The sequence below is a fragment of the Dasypus novemcinctus genome, chromosome 4, assembly GCF_030445035.2.
Source record: "Dasypus novemcinctus isolate mDasNov1 chromosome 4, mDasNov1.1.hap2, whole genome shotgun sequence".
In the NCBI taxonomy this organism is placed as follows: Eukaryota; Metazoa; Chordata; class Mammalia; order Cingulata; family Dasypodidae; genus Dasypus; species Dasypus novemcinctus.
This window is the reverse complement of record NC_080676.1, coordinates 91,857,056-91,876,111: the sequence shown is the minus strand read 5'-3', so window position 1 is coordinate 91,876,111 and position 19,056 is coordinate 91,857,056. Positions and strand designations below refer to the sequence as shown.

At 33.2% G+C, this 19,056-nt stretch overlaps 1 non-coding gene and 1 pseudogene across 1 annotated transcript; both read left to right on the top strand.

Moving 5' to 3' along the window:
- Nucleotides 1-774: 774 nt before the first annotated feature.
- Nucleotides 775-1,944, top strand: LOC101443010 (cyclin-C-like; annotated as a pseudogene).
- A 9,531-nt stretch (nt 1,945-11,475) lies between these two features.
- On the top strand, nt 11,476-11,582 carry LOC111766876 (U6 spliceosomal RNA). Its single transcript, XR_002798813.1, has one exon. It is a non-coding gene; the product is annotated as a U6 spliceosomal RNA (small nuclear RNA).
- Nucleotides 11,583-19,056: the final 7,474 nt, after the last annotated feature.

Below are 19,056 nucleotides of genomic sequence, written 5' to 3'. Positions count from 1 at the left end.
TCGCAAAACCTAGCTGACAGTATGGGAAGGAAGGGGTCTTTTGTTTGGCAGTTTCAGGGATAGGAATGTTTGGAAGTAAGAGGAAAATCTTCTTGAATATAATCTGGTACACATTGGGTTTTTTGGTGTGTATGCATGGTTTGGAACAAAGATAAATTGTTCGGAGGGAGCAGAGTTTCTAAATTCAGGATGATGGCCATGACCTTAGCTTTCTTTACAAATTCATTGCAATCGGAAGAAGACAAAAATAGATCATCCCGAGCTTTTAAGGCCGTCATTAGTCTTCTGGTATTTGGAATTTAGATATTGTAAATTTAATATTTTCATGTGCTTTAATTGTAAAAGTCACATGAGTTTTTTTTTTAACTATATTTCTAAGATGTCGAAACAGTTTGTAAATTTGGTGAATTACTTAGGCTTTTCCCTTTCATACTTCTAAACATTTTGAAAATATCTAAGATATTTGGTGTGACAATTTAAGCAGCTTGTTGTTGATACAGTGTCTAACATGTTTTGACAGACATGGGAGCTTTCCAGTACATGAACAGATATTGTGTTTCATCACAACCTGAGCTTGAAACACATATATTAGAAACAAATGCATTCATTTTGCTGTCGTGGCTGTGGAGCGGACCTAGCTCAATAGATAGAGGAGCGCGGTTACAGATGTGCTCGGTCTATGGTTGCTCCACACTCCGTTTTCCCGGCTGGTGTGTGTGTGTGTGTGTGTGTGTGTGTGTGTATACATATATTAATTAGGGCAAGCTGTGTTCCATGGCTGGGAACTTCTGGCAGAGCTCCCACTATTTGCAATGGATTTTGGATAAACAAGATCTGTTGACGGAGCGCCAAAAAGACGTAAATTTCCTTCAAAAGAAAAAGATTGGAAATTACAATTTTTTTTTTTTACAACTGTTATCCAAGCATTAGGTGAACATCTTAAATTAAGACAAGTTATTGCCACAGCTATTAGTCTATTTCAAGAGATTTTATGTCAGGTATTCTCTGGAAATTGTAGATCCTGTACTAATGGCTCCTATATGTGTGTTTTTGGCATCCAAAGTAGAGGAATTGGGAGTAGTCTCAAATACAAGATTGATTTCTGCTGCTACTTCTCTATTAAAAACTAGATTTTCACATGCCTTTCCAAAAGAATTTCTTTATAGGATGAACCATATCTTCGAATGTGAATTCTGTCTTTTAGAATTAACGGATATTGCTTGATATTGAATTATCCTTACAGATCTTTGCTCCAGTATGGGCAGGACATGGGCCAAGAACAGGGGGTATATTGCGACCTCATATTTTTTGAATGTAATATTAAAAATAAATAAAGCAAAAAATATATATATATAAAATGTCCAGAATGGGCAAATCTTTAGAGATAGAAAGTAGACTAGTGGTTGCCTAGGGCTGAGGGGGATAGGAAGATTGGGGGTGATAGCCTAAAGGGTATGGGTGTCTTTTGGGGATGATGAAAATGTTCTAAAATTGATTGTGAGATGACTGCACAACTGTGAATATACTAAAAACAATTGAATTGTACACTTTATGTGTGTGAATTATATATCTCAATAAAGCTGTCACAAAAAAAAAAAAAAAAAGACATGTTGCTTCCCCGCGTAGGAAGGGTAGTGAACGGTATCTACAGAATAGATCTTTGCCTACTTCACGCCTCCTTTCATGACAGCTTTAGCTTGCCTCCATGTAGGCTGTGTTATGCAGCAGAAAGATGCCAGACAGTGGTTTGCTGAACTTTCTGTGGATAAGGAGAAGCTTTTGGAAATAATCAGGGTTATTTTAAAACTATACGAGCAGTGAAAGAATTTTGATGAGAGAAAAGAGATGGCAACTATTCTTAGTGGAAATCAAAACTACCTCCAAACAGTGAAGGAGAGCAGGGTCCACACTGGAAGTCAGAACTCGTGTTACAGCCAATCTTAAAACATTCCAAAGAATTCGGGAGTGGACCACTTGGAAATAGAACCATTGGACATATTTCAGTTCTGTCTTCAATGGAACACAAATGAAAATGAATAGCTTGTTTCTGTCAAGAGTTTTGGGGAGCAGTTTTATTTTTGCAAAAACTTTTTTTCTTTACCTAAATTAATTCTACTACATTAATTAAAATTTCTTGATTAGCAAACTTTGGAAAGGTTCTAAAGGAGGGATTCTTAACCACGGATTTGTGAGCCTGAATTGAAATTCAAAAGAAAAATTATTCTTGTAAGGATGTGTTGGTGTGGGTGTGATATATTTAATAAATAATACACAGTATAGTGTGGACTTAGTAAGGGGTCTGTGGTTTTCACCTGACTGGCAAAGGGGTCTTGGAGCAAAAACGTTAAGAACCCTTGCTTTAAGGGGATCTACAGACAGATGTACATACACATTTTTAAATTAATTGTTTTTTGATTAGTATATAAATGTATTTAATTTTTATAATAGAAATTACAGCATTTTATTATAATTAAGCCAGGAAACATAAAGCATAATTTTGTTTAAAGTTTTTTCCGGTCACTGAAGAACCAAAAAAGGGCATAAAAACTCAAATAGATGAGGTTTTTATTCCCTCTTCTTAAGTTAAAATTTAAAACTATGGTTTAAGGAATTAAACCTTACAAATTCTTGGAAGATTTTGGTAATGATGTTGATAATTTCAGGGAAATTAATTAAGTGCGTACTGATTTATTCAGTAGTTTTGATATCTTGCCATGGAAGATACTAGCCCAGGCTGGTAGAAAAGTGCAATCTGTAACCATTTTGAAATGTTGGGCAAACTTTAAATTAAAAAAAAATCTTACATGAAGTTATTTGCAATTGATTCACAGTTAACCCAGCATTTTGAAAATTAATTTGGATAAAGCATTATAATATGATTGAAATTTGGTAAAATTTTAATGTTAATGTTACTCTACTGCGAAAACTTTTTAGTAAAATATATACACCCTAGTTTATCTAGTTTATTTTCTGTTTTAGTATGGATTTACAAATTTACTACAGATATCCTGAGCCAGGAACACAATCAGGTTTCAGGCCAGTTTGATAGTGGCTGCTCTTAATTCTGATGTGAGTGTAAGACTTCAGACCAAGTGTCATATCAGTGATACTGTGCTGTCTGTGTAACATAATAAATTAATTATTTTCTCCAGACTTCAGGGAGAGTGATAAAAATTTAGATTCATAAGATGTTGATGTACACTTTAAGGATTAATTTTTTATATAAATAAATAAAAAGAAGAAACAAATGCAAGATATTTTATAACATCACTTTTGTTTTTACAACAAAGGGGACCCTCACAGATATCACCACTAGACGAGAGAAGCCGAGGTTATATCTGCAAATACAAAAACAGGGACTTGGGCCTGAGGAGGACTTTAAATAAATTTCCAGTCTATTCCCCTGTTTCCAAGCAGGATCACACACATTCCAGGTGGACATTCATTTGCATGTTGTGGCATTAGACATTTCATTAGTAGAGCCTGATTAAAGGGTTATGTATTTTCTCTAAGGATATTATTTTAAACTATAAATAGTCTTGAGAGGAAGTAAGATTTAACAGAAAGCTGATAGAATCTTAAATCAGGACTGACTTAGCTTCATGTCCCAGCTTCACCTCTGACTGTGGTGCAACTTGCAAAACTTTCCATTTTGAACCCCTTTCTCAATCTGCGAAATGAATATAAAAACGACTTCATACATTTTGAAAGGATTAAGTGGTATAAACTATGTAAAGTTTCTAGCATAGTACTTGCCTCCATTGTTACTGAATTATTTTATTTAATCTTTATATCAGCATTTTGAAAAAAGAAGTTATCTCCTCTTCACAGAAGAAGAAACTGAAGATGACTGTGATGAAGTAGTTTACCTAAATTTCTATAGTATATACAGAAGTATGGTCATGATGGCCAAATAACCTCATACTAATCAAAGCAAATACAATTTGGGATCTTCACATATTTCACAAACATTATAAATAAATCTCTCAGCCACCTTTGGGGTAGATATGTTGTTTATTTTTCAGAGTTCGTACACCAGCGATGGAGGAAGTAAATAAGATAGAATCAAGTTTGCCACATTAATACATTTAAAAATACATATTTATTCTCTGACCCATTTCTGAAAGTCTCAGAACTTTACTTTAGAAACAAAATAATGCCAGTTAAAAATTATAAAAAATGTCACTTACTGTCATAAATCAGTTGTCTGATAGGAAATGAGAACATTTGCCACAAGATATCAGAGCAGTCAATTTTAAAAAATAATGTTTATACAATGACTCAAACCCATCTGTCTTCCTACAATGTCTGTGCTTTTATACAGTTTACTGTTTTCCTTACCTGCCAATCAGAATCTGCACATGGACAGAGAGGTGCAAGTGACCATATTATTTTAGCTTTTCCTGGGATTTAGGTATTATTCCAGGCATTGTCTTGAGATTTGGATAATGAAGCGGTATCATGAGGATGAGATATTTAGGTTTTGTTTGTTAGCTTTTTTTTTTTTTTTGGTTTGGGTTTAACTTACTGTTTTGTAAATGATGGGCTTATTAAGAAATTTAACTGACAGTCTTTTCATGTAGTTTTACTCTTTTTATTTCTAGTTCTTTTTTTGAAATGAAAATTTATTTCAAATTTAAAAGTATTCATGGTCCCAAAAAATTCAGACAATAAAAAGATGTAAATAATAAATTAAAAATCATCTAAAATCTCATTACTCAGAGATAATCACTGATGCCAGGTAGGCATTTGTTCTTCCAAAGATTTTTTCTATTCGTACACATCCATACATACACACATTTACATAATTATGTTTTTATATGCATTTTACATTTAATATAATCTCATGGGTACTTTTTATCTTTAAATATATATGTATAGTTATAAATCATCATGTCTAATGACTGCCTAGAGTTTCATTGCATATTAAACCATAATATATTTAATCATTCCTCTACTAATAAAAAATCAAATTGTATTTAATTTTTTTACTATTAATATTACAAACATCTGTGCAAACATATGTTTTTGTAGTTCTCAGATAGTTTGCATGAGATTATTTTCAGGAGTTGAAATTTCTGGGTCAAAGTATTTGTAGATAATAAATATTTCTTAACTACATCTAAATTTTCCTCCAAATGTCCAGATTATAATGATTTACATTATAATTACAATTATAATGTAATACACTGATAGTATATAAGGATACTCATTTCCTCACACGTTAACCCCTCCCAATTGATAAAATTGATAGGGTACTCTTTTGCTAACCTTGTTATTAAAACTGATATAGTGTATTAAGTTATATTTGTTGGATTAAAACTGAGGTTTAGTATAATTGCACAATTTTCCTTAGTGAATTTTCTGTTCTTTTCCATTGTACAAATAAAAGAAAAATTATTTTAAATAATTTTTTATATATTAGGGAAAATATAATTTCATATCTTACAAATACCATTTCCAAAAATTTGATATTATTAAACATTGGTATGGTAGGTTTACTTAAAAAGTTAAAGAATTATTATAATCAAATCAGTCTTTTACTTTGTAATTGGATTGAAATTATGCTTCAGAATTATTCCCCCATCTTATAACAATTCTCTCTGTTAGTACTTTGTATTTTCTTTAATAGCACCTGATTAATGATTTTTGTGACTATACATAACATGCCTGTTTCTTTCACCAGATGGAAAGTGCCAAGAAAGCAGAGAATACATATACATATATACATATGTTTATGTATGTGTGTGTGTAAATATATATGTATATATAAAAACACTCTATTCTCAGTGCCTGGCACATAACTGCTATGTATAAATATTGAAATTATTATTGTTATTGAATAATAATTTTACAATAATGTGAAATTCCACCTTTCTGTGGATATTTGTCTCTATTTATGGGCTTTTTCTTTATAATTTATTAAATTTCTTTCATTGATTAAAAAACTATTAAAGAAAATTTAGAAAATGTATGTCAGATGAATGAAAAAAATCACAGGTTATCAAAGATTTTTTTTCCCTTTGTGAAAAACAATTGAAAATCAATTTTAGTTGGACTTTCTGCACTGTAGGTCTTTCCTCGGGGTTTCTTGGCCCAAAGACAGGGTTGTTCCAATCATAAAAGGTAAAGTTTAATAAGGAGCTATTTACTTTCAAGTTTAAACCAGATGCCCTAATGAAAGGTGTCAAAGCCTCTTAATATTATTTCAATTTTGTTACTGTTGTGACAAAATTTCTTTAGGGAGCCACTCCTTTAAGGAATCTCATATTTAATTTTTCTTTCTGCCTATTGATTTTTCAACATTGAAACAGGCACTGTTTTCATCAATACATAGCACACTACTATTCTGTTCAGTTTAATTTTGAGTCATCTCTCAATCTAAGTCTTTGAATAAATTATTTTACGAATGCTACATAGGCAGCATATTTTTTTCACCTTGAGCACTTTACAGTTGAAAATGTATTTCATTTGTTTTTATATGTGGAACAATAATTTGTTCAGACAATAAATTTTGGAATCTATAAATTCTGGTTTATATTTTCATTTGGTCTAGAAAACTTTGAATTTTTAAAAAACTTGTTAATGAAAAAGTGTGCCATTTTAGGGGTGGGTTTATTTTAAATGACTTTTCCTTGTTCTCTGTACTTATTTTTATACAAATAAATTTTTAAATTATGTGTTGCATTTTATAGTTTTGTCTACTTCACTTGTTCTCCTCTTAGGACAGCTGAACACTTTTTTTATATTGATTTCCAAAAATTTAATAGTCCAATTAAAAATCAAATGAAGCTAAGGGATTACATTAAAAATAAGTATTTTCTTGTCCCTCACTCTTTTCTATTCCTTTCTCCTCATATTTCTATTCTCACTTAACTCTTTTAGCTATAATCTATTTATTTTCCTATGCTAAAATAATAATATTTTATACTATTATTTATAGCTAAAACCCATTTGGATTTTATCATGGCCCATTGACATCTTGTTTTGGTAGTTGAGATTTAGGTACTGCCATTATTTTGGTTAAATCAGCAATGGCTACTTTAATCTGATTATATAAATATTAGATGCTGCTAAGTGAAAGTAAACACTTCTATTTCAGTAGTGTACAACTTTTTGTTTATCCTTGAGTTGACAATTGCTTTTTGTTTTGCTTAGTTTCCTGTGAACCTATCATTAATCCTTTACTAAGTGCTTCAATAGATCTTACAAATTCCTAGTAATAATTTCCCTCCAATACTCAAATATATCAGATAATTTATAATACCATTTTTTAATCTTCCTGGAAACTTCCTTCTTCTAGTTCTTTGACCTCATGATATAATATGGGCTGTTTCTCTCTAGGCTTGCTGCATAGCTGCTATTCAGGAATGTCCTCTTAGCAAAACTGCATTGAACTCCTAGTTTTCTGTGTACCATACCTAACTCTTTCTTCATTTTTCAATATGTCCTCCAATAAACACCCAAGAGTTTTGAATCATTTTGTGACAGACACTGTCTTCATTTCACCCTTGCATATGATTGATAGTTTGGGTGAGAAGAAAATACTAGGTTAAAAATAACTTTTCCCAAGAAGTTTGAAAACATCACTTCTCAGTATTCTAGTATCCAGTATAGATGATGATAAGTCCAAGTACTATCATGGTTCCCTATTCTTTTGTGTGTTTGTTATTTGTTTTTGCATTATTGCCTGGAAGCTTTTAAAGTTTTCTTTTAATGCCTGTTCTGGAGATTTTATTTTTTCAGTCATTAGTGTAGTCATTCTGAGTAATTTTCATATGCATAATTTATTTCTCTCTAATTTATCAGTTGTTTATTTTGGAGGGGGTGTTTGGTGGCAGAAATTCATAATTGTCAGATTTTGAACACACTAGATTGATCCTCAAAAACTATCATAAATAAATCTTTTCCATGTCCTTCTTTTCTGTAAGATTTCCTTGGCTTTATTATATAACACCTCTGTTTATAAATTTTTTATTTTTTAATTTTCAGTTATATTTTAATTTAAATGACATGTTTATTATTTTCCTTTTTTAAAAATAACACTGTATTTGCTCTTAGCTCTCTGAGGATATGAATTTTTAAATATTATCTGCTCTATTTTCTGTTTTTTTCATTAGATTTTTTGTTTTTATATTTTCACTGAAATTTTATTGTTTTGAATTATTTTGGATTCTCCCTTTTATATTGAAAATATTCCTTAAATAACCATTTATCTTAATCTGTTCACTCATTCCATTCATATTTGAGAGTCACCAAAAATCTCATCAGAAGCCCCTTTTTTCCAGCTTCTGTGTGGCAGGGTGAAGAGAGGATAGTCCTTTAGACCTACTTGCTGAAATCCTGGGTGATCATGGATCCCAAAAGTAAGAAAGTTCAGTGTATAGACTTCACTTCATCTCATTTTTTGTATGTGCACTCCCCACTGCTTTTCACTGTGTTGGTGTCCCAAAATCCAGAGCCTTGTAGAGAATAGATTCCTGGTGCCTGGTCAATGCAGGGCGATGTAAGGAATAATCATTTGGTTGCAGTCATGGAGAATGGCACCTGGAATGTTCTGCATACAGCTTTCCAACTAATCTCTCTTTTCAGTCCTTGGCCCCAACCAAAATTCCTTGGTACATGGAACTAACTTACTTTCTCAAGGGCATGGAGAACAGGCTGCTTCATTGCTTCACAGTTTACCTGTAGGCACCTGGGTTATTGGTTACTTAAGCAAAGCAAGTCAATTATCATACCTCCTTCCATTTTCCATCCTCCAAATAGCTATAGAAATTTCTTGCCTATATTACCTCCTCTGTGTTTTATATCCATAAGTTAATAAGAAATTTACCATGCTCGTAGTTTTTTTGGAGGAAGAATAGGCCAATGTAGGTTTTCAATTTGCCATATTTAACTAAAGGCCCTACAAAACTTTGTTAGAATTCCAGTTTCTGTTCTCCATATATGTTGCTTTCAGTCTCATTGTTTTCATGCCTTTGTATTTATCATTTGCTTTTCATGAGAGTTTTTCAGATCTTTTCACCTAAGTATTTCTTTTTTGTAGCATATTTTCTGTAATTTACATCAACACTTCAGACTATAACTGTGTCAGCCATCTCCATTTACTTCTCATGTTCTTTTTTCAAGATATTGTACCCATTCTCATAGAAGACACAGGATAATGGTCAGGTTGTCAAAACATTTTAAAAATGTCTTTGAGTCCTGTTTTTCATACGTAGCCTCTAATTTTGACTCTTCAATATGATACCAAACATTTACATTCCCTTGCTCTGAAGAATTTTTTGAGCTTGCTCTGTTAGTTCCAGATTTAGTTAGGTGCACTCTGTTTGATTGTTGTTGAAATCTCTCGTAAGGTTCATAATGTCAAGCTTCTTTGTACAACTCTCAATAGCCTTTCCTACCCTGAATTTCTGCTATGTCTTCAGAAACTTTCTGCTACGCAGTGTATGGACTGCATAACAGTGTATGGACATTCTTCCTGGATTTGCCTCATTTTCTTCCCTTCTCTTTGCTCCACTTCTTCCAGTGTTCTTATGTGGGAACATTAACAACCCTGCCACCACCCCCATGACTTCCTGCCAAATAGAGTTCAGGGACTTACTATCCCTTTTTGGCTGAAAAGAGAGGCATCAAATGTTGAGGATGGGTGAACCAAATTCAGAAGGACTCTCTCAACGTGTTCATACAATATCACAGATGGCTACTCACTTCCCTCGGTTTTCATATTTTTACAAATGTTGCCTCTTTATGCCAAGGATCGGAGGAAGGGACGAATGGTGAAGGTATTCTTACCTCACCTGTGCTGAGCATAGTACTGGTAGACCAATGAGATTGCATTTAAAAATGATACAATCAACTCTATAGTTAGCAAATTTACAATGGATGTTAGCATCCTATTAAATATTTTAAGAGTAGGTTGTGAAATATTTTAAAGTCTTTTATACAGGCACCATTATAAAATGAGAAATTCATACAGTTGTTTTTTAAAATTTAATTAAATTATTTTTTTATTAGAGAAGTTGTAGGTTTACAACAAAAGTCTTGCAAAAAGTACAGAGTTCCCATATACCGCCCTACTATTAACACCTTGTATTGGTGTGGTATAGTTATTAAAATTCATGAAATAATATTTTTATAATTGTACTATTAATTATAATTATACTACTAATTATAATCCATCTTTTACAATAGGGTTCACTGCATGTGTTGTACAGCCCTAATTTTTAAAAAAAATTATTCTTGTAGCATATATACAACCTAAAATATACCCTTTTAACCATATTCAAGTATATAGTTGTGTTGTTAATTACATTCAGAATGTTATATTATCATCACCACTATCCATTACCAAAATTTTACAATCAACCCAATTCAAGCATTAACTGCCCATTCCCTAAGCCCAACCTAGACCCTGGCAACCTATACTTCAGATTCTAACTCTATGAGTTGTTCATACTATATTTTTAATATAGGTGAGATTATACAATATTTATCCTTTTGTGCCTGACTTATTTCACTCTACATGATGTTTTAAGGTTCATTCATGTTCTTGCATGTATCAGAACTTCATTCCTTTTTTACTGTTGAATAATAATCCATTGTTTGTATATACCACAATTTATTTATCCATTCATTGGTAAATGGACACCTTGTTTGCTTCCATCTTCTGACAATTGTGAATAATGCTATATTGTGAATAATGAAGATTGATGTGAAAATAGCTGTTTTAGCCCCTACTTTCAATTCTTTTGTTTAAACTCCCAGAATTGGGATTGTAGTGTCATATGGTATTTCTATACGTAACTTTCTGAGGAACTGCCAAACTATTTTTTACTTTTCCACCTACAGTAAATGTGTGTTTCTATTTCTCAACATCTTTTCCAACACTTGTAATTGCCTGCTTTTCTTTAAAATAGTATATGTTCTGGTGGGTGTGAATGGTATTTCATTGTGGTTTTGATTTGCATTTCCCTGATAACTAATGATGTTCTGCATCTTTTCAGGTACTTTTTAGCCATTTGGATATCTTTGGAGAAATGTCTACTCAAGTCTTTGGTCCATTTTTAATTGGGTTGTTTGTCTTTTTATTTTTGAGTTGATGGATTTCTTTATATATTCTGGATATTAAATATTCATGGATATTTATCCCATGATAAATGCACATGTGGATGCACAATGTTTTTAATTTTAAAGAAACCCCATTTACCTATTTTTTTCCTTTTGTTTGGTTTAGGTGCAAAATCTAAGAAAACATTGCTTCCCTACATTTTTTTTACTAGGGGATTTATAATTCTGGTTTTTAAATTAAGGTCCTTGATCCATTTTGTGTCAATTTTTATTTATGGTATAATATAGGGGTCTTCTTCATTCTTTTGCATGTAGATATCCAGTTTTCCCTGCACTATTTGTTGAAGAGACTATTCTTTCCTCACTGAGTTGATTTGGCAATCTTATCAAAAATCAGTTGCTAGAGTGCTTGCTTCTGCAGCACATATACTAAAAACTGGGATGATACAGAGAAGATTAGCAAGGCCCCTGTGTAAGGATGACACACAATTTGTAAAGCATTCCATATTTTTTAGAATGAATTGTGTTAATAATAGGGGAGTATGGAAAAAATATGCCAAATGTAGGTTATGGACTATAATTAGTGACAATAGTCTGATGATACTAACTCATCATCTGTAACAAATGTTCCACAAGGGTGTAGGGTGTTGGTGGGGGTGTTTTGTATGGGAATTCCACACATGTGCAAGATTGTTTTGTAAGTTCACAATTTCTGTAATATAAATATATTTTAAAAATCAGTTGGCTGTAGATAAGAGGGTCTATTTCAATTTAATGCTACTTGTCTAGGTATCTATCTTTGTGGCTGTGGCATACTGTTTGAACACTGTGGCTTAGTAATAACTTTTAAAGTCAGGAAGTGAGTTCTACAATGTTGTTTTCTTTTTCAAGCTGGTTTTCACTATTTGGGGCCCCTTACTCTTATACATATATACAATGATTGGCTTTTCCTTTCTGCAAGATCTGTTGGAATTTTGATTGGGATTGTATGTGTAAATTATTTTGGATAGAATTGTTGTCTTAACAAAGTTTAGTCTTCTGATACATGATTATAGAATGACCTTCATTTATTTAGGTCTTTAATTTCTTTCAGCAAAGTTTTGTATTTTCCTTGTGTAAGTTCTTTGCATCCTTGGTTAAATTTATTACTAGATATTTAGTTATTTTAGCTGATTTCTTAAATGGAATTTTTTTCTTGATTTCTTCCTTAGCTTGTTCATTTCTACTGTATAGCAACATTAGTAATTTTTGCATGTTGATCTTCTACTGTGCCACTTTTCTGAATTCATTTATTAGCTCTAGTAGCTTTGCTGTAGTTTTTTGGGACTTTTTATCACATGAAAATAGCAAAACTTTACTTCTTCCTTTCCAATTTGGATGTTTTTATTTCTTTGCCTTGTCTAATTGTTCCAGCTAGAGTAGCCAGTGCAAGATTGAATGAAATTAGTGAGGGTAGGTACCCTTGTTTTATTCCAGGTATTAGAGAGAAAGTGTTCAGTATTTCACCATTGATTATGCCATTAGTGGTAGATTTTTCATATCTGCCCTTTATCAGTTTGAGGAAATTTCTTTCTATTACTAGTTTTTAAAATGATTTATCAGGAAGGGTTTTGGATTTTGTCAATTGCCTTTTCTACATCAATTGTTATGATTGTGCATATTTTTTCCTTCTTTCTGTTAATGTCATGTATTACATTAATTGATTTTCTTATAAGGTGAACCAAACTTGCATACCTGGGATAAATCCTGCTTAATCATAGGGTAGGTTTAATTATTTTAATGTGCTGTTGGATTTGATTTTCAAGTATTTTGTTAAAGATTGTTGCATATTCATAGGAGAAAATGGTCTATAATATTCTTTTCTTGTAGCATCTTTATTGACTTGGTAAGAGAGTGATGTTGGCTTGTTAGAATGAGTTAAGTAGTATTCCCTCTTCTTCAATATTTTCCAAGAGTTTGAGCAGGATTGGTATTAATTCTTCTTGGAATGTTAGGTAGAATTCATCTGTGAAGCCATTTGGACTTGAGCTTTTCTTTGGTAGAACATTATTATGTTGCTGGTGTCCAATCTCTGTAACTTTACTTATATTTAAATTTTATATAAATGGAGCTAAGAAATATGCAATACTTTGTGTCTGGTTTCTTTCACTTAAGATGAATTTTTATTTACAATTGAGGGAAAACATTCATATTAAACTATTCACTAAAGTTCATAGTTTGCCATAGTTGCATTTTAGATCAAATACCACCCTACTATTAACATCTTAAAATATTAACATAAATTTGTTTTGAGTCATGGAAAAACATTCTTATATTTGTACTGATAATCACAATCATCATCTGCAACAGGGTTCACTACACTATACAATTCCATGTTTCATCCTTTAGCTTTTCTTCTAGTGATATAAACAACCCTAAACTTTCCCTTTCAAACAGAATCATACCCCCATATTGGCGTTATTAATTACATTTAAGCAAATGTACTATTATCACTGCAATCTGATTCTAAGCACTTACAATCTACCTTATTAAAAATTCTGCACAAATTAAGCCCCTGCTCTCTATCCTCGTTCTATCTTCTGATTACCAATCTTCTGGTTATTAACTGCACGAAATTGCTCATGATATTTATTTCATATTAGTGATATCATAAAACATTTTTCCTTTACTGACTGGCTTTTTCACTCAACATAATGCTCTTAAGCTTCATCCATTTGTCCTATGTATCTTGAATTAATTTCTTCTTACAGCTGAATAATGTTCTATTGTTTCCATATACCCCATTTTGTTTATGCAATCATTTGTTGATGGATACCTGGGTTATTTCCATCTTTTGTCAGTTATGAATAATGAAGGTCCTATTTATTTATTTTTTTCTTTCTTTGCTAGTGCTTTGGTTATAAGGTCTCACAAACCACTTCATACCACAAGATGTTGAAGACGTTTTTGTCCATTTTCTTCTAGGAGTTTTATGGTTCTGGCTTTTATATTTAGCTCTTGGATCCATTTTGAGTTAATTTTTATGTAAGGGGTGAGATAGTGGCCCTCTTTCACTCTTTTGAATATGGATATCCATTTCTTATAACACCATTTATAGAAGAGACTGTTTCATCCCAGTTGAGTGGGCTTGGTATCCTTGTCAAATATCAATTTACCATAGATAGAGGTTAGGGTCTATTTCTGAACTCTCAATTTTATTCCATTGCTCTATTTTTGTATTTATGGCAACCATGCCAATACTATGCTATTTTTACTACTGTCGCTTTGTACATGTTTTAGTCTAGAAGTGTGAGTCCACCAATTTTCATATATATATGTGTGTGTGTATATATATATACACACACATTTTTTTTGAGGTCCTGGGGGTCAGGAATTTGAAGCTGGGACCTCATATGTGAGAAGCTGGAGCTCAACCACTGAGCCACATTGGCTTTCCTGAGTTGGTTTTTTCATTTTTTTTGCTTGTTGTTTGTTTTTGTTTCTTCAGGAGACACCAGGAAATGAACTTGTGACCACCTATGTGGGAGGCGGGCCCTCAACAGCTTGAGCAACATCCTCTCCTTTCATTGTTTTTGTAAATATATTTTTGGCTATTCAGGGTTCCTTTCCTTCCCAAATAAATTTGGCAATTGACTTTTCTGCAAAGTAGCCTGTTAGAATTTTTATTGGAATTGTGTTGAATCTGTAAATCACTTTGGGTAGAATTGACATCTTAATAATTGTTACTCTTCTAATCCATGATCACAGAATGTGCATCCATTTATGTAACTCTTCTTTCATTTCTTTTAGCAACATTTTGTAGTCTTTTGTGTACCCATCCTTACATGCTTGATTAAATTTATTCCTAGATATTTGATTCTTTTAGTTACTATTGTAATTGGAATTACTTTCCTGATTTCCATCTCAGATTGTTCATTTCTAGCATATAGAAACCCTACTGGTTTCTGCGTGTGATCTTATATCCCTCCACTTTGATGAACTTGTTTATTGGCTCTAGTAGTTTGATGTAGATTTCACGGGGGTTTTTTCCTTCTTTATTTTTTTTTAAATGTTACATAAAAAAAATATGAGATCCCCATATATCCCCCCACCCCCCTCATCGCACTCCTCCTGCATTAATAATCTCTTTGATCATCTGGCACATTAAATGCATTTGGTGAAAACATTTTGGATCACTGCTGTACCACATGGATAGTGGTTTATATTATTTATATTACATTCTCCCCCAGTCCACCCAGTGAGCCATGGCAGGACATACAATGTCCAGCATCTGCCCCTGCAGTACGATCCAGGACAACTCCAAGACCTGAAAATGCCCCACATCATATCTCTTTTTCCCTCTCCCTACCCTCAGCAGGTACCATGGCCGCTTTCTTCATATCAATGCTACAATTTTTCCCATTACTAATCACAATAGTTTCATGGGGTTTTCTAAATAGTAGATCATGTCATCTGCAAATAGTGAAAGTTTTACATCTTCTTATCTGATTTGGATGCTTTTAATTATTTCTCACGTAACTGTTCTAGTTAGAACTTCTAGTACAAGGGTGAAAAACAGTGGTGACAGTGGATCTCCTTGTCTTGTTACTGATCTTAGAGGGAAAGTTTTCAGTCTTTCTCCATTGAGTATAATGTTGGATGATAGCTTTTCATATATGCCCTTTACCATGTTGAGCAAATTTCCTTCTATTTTTATCTTTCAAAGTGTTTTTTTTTATTAAGAAAGAATGCTGGATTTTGTTAATTACCTTTTCTCTATCACTAGAGGTGATCATTTGATTTTTCTCCCTCAATGTGTTAATAGGGTGCATTACATTAATTGATTTTCTTGTGTTAAACCAACTTTGTATACCTGGGATAAAACCCAATTGATTACGGTGTATAATTTTTTTAATGTGCTGTTTGTATCAATTTGCAGTTATTTTTTTAAGGAATTTTCATTTATATATATTACAGAAAATTGGTCTGTAATTTTCTTTTCTTATAGTATCTTTACCTGACTTTACCATTAGGGTGATGCTGGCTCTATAGAAAGATTTATGGAGTGTTCACTCTGTTTAATTTTTTTAGAAGAATTTGGACAAGGTTGGTACTAATTCTTCTTGAAATGATAGGTAAATTTTACCAGTGAATCCATCTGGTCTTGAGCTTCTTTTCGTTGGGAGGTTTTTGATGACAAGTTCAGTTTCTTTACTTGTGATTTGTTTGTTCAGGTCTTCTATTTCACCTAGAGTTAGTATATGGACTCTCCTGGGTTCCCTTCTGAAGTCTTGAGTCCCTTTTCTATGTCCATCTGGCTTTTTCTCTATGCCTGAGGCTTATATTCTTCTGTTTATAAAGGATTCCAGTAAAAGGATTAAGCCCCACTGTGTGTAATACTAATACGAGTAATAGTAATTTGGTCATACCCTAATGAAGTGATCTAATCAAAGGGTCATCTAATATAGGTTTACATGAACAGGAAGGTATTAGCTCTAAAGACATAATCTTCTGGGGTCCACCCAGTTTCAAAGTGCCACGCACTGTATCCTTTTATGACCCTTTCCATCCTTACCATATTATTAAAGTTCTCTGTATCCTTACTGATCTTTTGTCTAGATGTTCCGTCTATTGATAAGAGTAGTATACCAAAGTCTCCAAATATTATTGTAGAGATATCTATTTCTCCCTTTAGTTTTACCAGTGTTTGTCTCATGTATTTTAGAGCATTGTGGTTAGGTGCATAAATATTTATGGCTATTTCTTCTTGGTGGATTGACTCTTTTATAATTATTTAGTGTCTTTCTTTGTCACTTGTAACAACTACAACTGTTGACTTAATGAGGCAGGGCACGTGGCCGTTTGGTTAACACAATTGGCAAACTCTGTGCCTTGAGATGTCTCGTCTCACACTGAGTGAGTACATGGAGCGGGTAGTCTTTCGCCCCACTGTCGCTCCCGCCTCCCACGGCTGCCTCCCTTCTCACTTCCCCTGTTCTGCAAGGCCGCAGAGGTTCCGGTTCCCCTCCTCCCACGGCTCGCTCGCACGTGCAGCACCAGACCCCCTCCCCCTTCAGCTCGCACGCACAACCCCCGACCTCCCCCTGGTCCCCCATAACCAATCAGCAACCTTCCTCCCGTTCACTGCCTTATATGGTAAAACCCTGTACCAGCTATCACCTTAGCCTATATAAGCTCTTGTAACCCTGAATAAATTGGACTTGCGCCATCCGCCTTGCTCTCCATGGTCGTCCTTCGCGTCGCCGTGTGTCCTCAGCTCCTGCTCTGCCACTCCGCGGACCCTCCGCGCCCGGAGATTTCCACCTGCAACTTAAAATCTATTTTGTCCCATGTTAATATAGCTACCCCAGCTCTTGTACTCACTATTTGCACAGCGTTTATTTTTCTATTCTTTCAACTTAGTTGTGTTTTTGGGTCAAATAAGAGCCTTTTGGAAATGATCTATAATTGAATCATATTTTTTTAATCCATTCTGCTAATCTGTGGTTTTTGATTAGGAATTTAATTCCATTAACGTTTAGTGTCATTCTTATAAAGGCAGGGTTTACATCAGCCATTTTTCCTTTGTTTTTTATTGTTTAATTTTTAAAGATGCTTTAAAGTACATAAATGTTACATAAAAAGTATAGGGGATTCCCACATGCCCCACCCTTTTCTCCTCCCCCACTTTCCCACATTTACAACTTCCTTCATTAGTGCAATAGATATGTTGCAATTGATGAGCACATATTGAAGCATTGCTACTAACTGTGGACTAAAGTTTACATTATAGTTTACACTCTGGCACAATTTTATAATTTATGACAAACTATGTAAAGGCCTGTATTCGTCATTGCAATGTCATGTGGGATGATTGCGTATCTTATATCTTTTTCATCTCTTTTTCCTTTATTGAATCCTTTTTTTCTGTATAGTTGATATTTGTGGTGTTTCTGACTGATTCTTTTCTCATTTCTGTTTCTGTAAATTTTTATAATACTTTTCCTTGTGGTTATCCTGGGATTGTATTATACAATCTACATCTATAATCTACTGATCTGAAAAGAATCCAACTTAACTTCAATAGCATATACATTTTCTGACCCATATCCTCATATTTCCTCTTTATGTTACTTTTGTTCCACATTGCCTATTTATATTTTGCATGTTCAATATAAGGAAATTTTACTTATTCAACTTTATTCTGACTCTTATAGAATGAGAGTAGAGTTATATATTGAAGATACAGTACTTTTGGGTTTTGTATTTACCCATTTATTTGCCTTTACTCCCTCCTTTCTTGTCTTTAGCAATTCTTGTAGGGTAGGTCTTTTGGTAATGAACTCTTTCAGTTTCTATTTAGCTGTGAGTGTTTTAGACTCTCTCTCAATTTTGAAGGACAGTTTTGCTGAATAATGAATATTTGGCTGGCAGTTTTTCTCTGTCAGTACCTTACATATATCATACCACTGCCTTATCACCTCTGTGGTTTCTGATGAGAAATAGGCACTTAGTCTTATTGAGAATCACTGTACATAACAAATCACTTTTGCTGTTTTTAGAAATCTCTATTTTTCTCTAAAATTCTGATTCAAAGTAGGTATATTAAGGTTTATTCTGTTTGTAGTATCTTGTGATTCCTGAACTTGTGTAAATATGTCATTCATAACACTTGGGGAATTTACAGTCATAATTTCCTCAAATAGTCGTTCTGCTCCCTTCCCCTTCTCTTCTCCTGGGAATCTCATGATGTGTATGTTTGTAAACTTCATGCTTCCATGCAAGTCCCTTTGATGCTGCTCATTTTTTTTCTATTTTTTTTCTTTATGTATTCTTCTGACTGCATCATTTCAATGGTCTTGTCTTCTACTCCATTGATGTCTTCTTCTGACTGTTAAAATTTGCTATTTGATGGTGTATTTTTGTTTTTTCAAAGTTCAGTTTCCTTTAATGACCCCCATCTCCCTGGAGGACAGGTGTAGACAGCTAGGTGATGGTAAGAAATGG